Source organism: Pan paniscus, chromosome 8 (genome assembly GCF_029289425.2).
Source record: "Pan paniscus chromosome 8, NHGRI_mPanPan1-v2.0_pri, whole genome shotgun sequence".
NCBI classification, from domain to species: Eukaryota; Metazoa; Chordata; class Mammalia; order Primates; family Hominidae; genus Pan; species Pan paniscus.
In genome coordinates, this window is record NC_073257.2 from 35466790 (window position 1) to 35468449 (window position 1660).

Below are 1660 nucleotides of genomic sequence, written 5' to 3' on the forward strand. Positions count from 1 at the left end.
TATGTTTGCTTTAAATAGTCAAATATCTTTTAAAGAGATTAAGTAGGAAAAAAATGTTTTTATATTTGCCATTTCCAGTGTTCTTTATTACACTGTGTGAATTAAAATTTTTACAAGTTATTTTCTTTCTGCCTGAAGAGGTTCCTTTAACATTTCTGCAGTTCTGCTGGTGATGCAATAGTTGCTCTCATTTTACTAGGAACATTTTTCTTTTTCATTTTCTTTTTTGGTACAATATGGTTACATTTATAATATTGGAACATGTATGTTTAAAAATGCATGGAGTACTTGCTTCAGCAGCATAGATACTAAAATTGGAATAATACAGACAAAATTGGCTTGGCCCCTGCACAAGGATGACACACAAATTCAAGAAGAGTTCCACATTTTTGTATTTAATGCACTCACCTGTGCACTTAAAAATAGTAGATTTTATGTTATATATATTTTACCTCAATAAAAAACATAGACATGGGTCTAGAAATACACATATAAAACTGTTAATATTGGCTTACTCCTTGGAAGAGGAGATGGGAGTGAAAGATAACTTTTAGGATTTAACTCCAATTTTTAAACTTTTGTTTGGAAATTATTTTAAACACAAAAAATTTGCAGGAGTTTACTCCGATTACCCCATTTGCTTCACCATTCTCAATCTCTTTTTATATATACATTAAAAATACATCATCTATATCTGCATATGTATTTGTGTATAAACTAGATATATGTATATATATTTATGAACCATTTGAGGGGAAAATACTCAGCATATTTCCTAAAAATAGGGATTCTCCTTTATAACCACAGTACAATTAACAAATAGAGTACATTTAGTTAATTTTTCTTTTTTCTTTTCTTTTTTCTTTTTTTTTGAGAGGAAGTTTTGTTCTTGTTTTCCAGGCTGGAGTGCAATGGTGCAATCTTGGCTCACTGCAACCTCCCGGGTTCAAGCGATGGTCCTGCCTCAGCATCCTAAGTAGCTGGGATTACAAGCATGCACCACCATGCCCGGCTAATTTTGTATTTTTAATAGAGACGGGGTTTCTCCATGTTGGTCAGTCTGGTCTCGAACTCCCGACCTCAGGTGATCCGCCCACCTCGGCCTCCAAAAGTGCTGGGATTACAGGCATGAGCCACCATGCCCGGCCACTTTTTCTTTTTTTAATTGACAAGTAAAAATTGTATATGTATTATGGTGTACAACATGATGTTTTGATATGTGTATATACATTGTGAAATGGCTAAAGTCATTTTGCGTATGCATTACCTCACATACTTTTTTGTGGTGAGAATACTTAAAATCTCTTAACAATTTTCAAGTATACAATATATTGTTATAAACTATAGTCATCTTGATGTTCAGTAGATCTCTTGAACTCATTCCTCCTGTTTAACTGAAATTTTGTTTCTTTTGACCAACATCTTCCCAATTACCACACACACAGTCTCTGGTAACCATCATTTAACTCCTTGTTTCTATGAGTATGACTTTTAAAAAATATTCTACATATAAGTGAGGTCATCAGTTTGTCTTTCTGTGCCTGGTTTAATTCACTCAAGATAATGTCCTCCATGTTCATCCATGTTGTCACAAACGACAAGATTTCTGTGTTTTTAAAGGCTGAACGGTATTCTGTTGTGCATATACACCACATTTTCT

At 33.5% G+C, this 1660-nt stretch overlaps 1 non-coding gene across 1 annotated transcript; it reads left to right on the forward strand.

The window, feature by feature from the left end:
- The first annotated feature begins 288 nt into the window (after positions 1 to 288).
- On the forward strand, positions 289 to 391 carry LOC112441021 (U6 spliceosomal RNA). Its single transcript, XR_003029004.1, has one exon. It is a non-coding gene; the product is annotated as a U6 spliceosomal RNA (small nuclear RNA).
- The last annotated feature ends 1269 nt before the right edge of the window (positions 392 to 1660 follow it).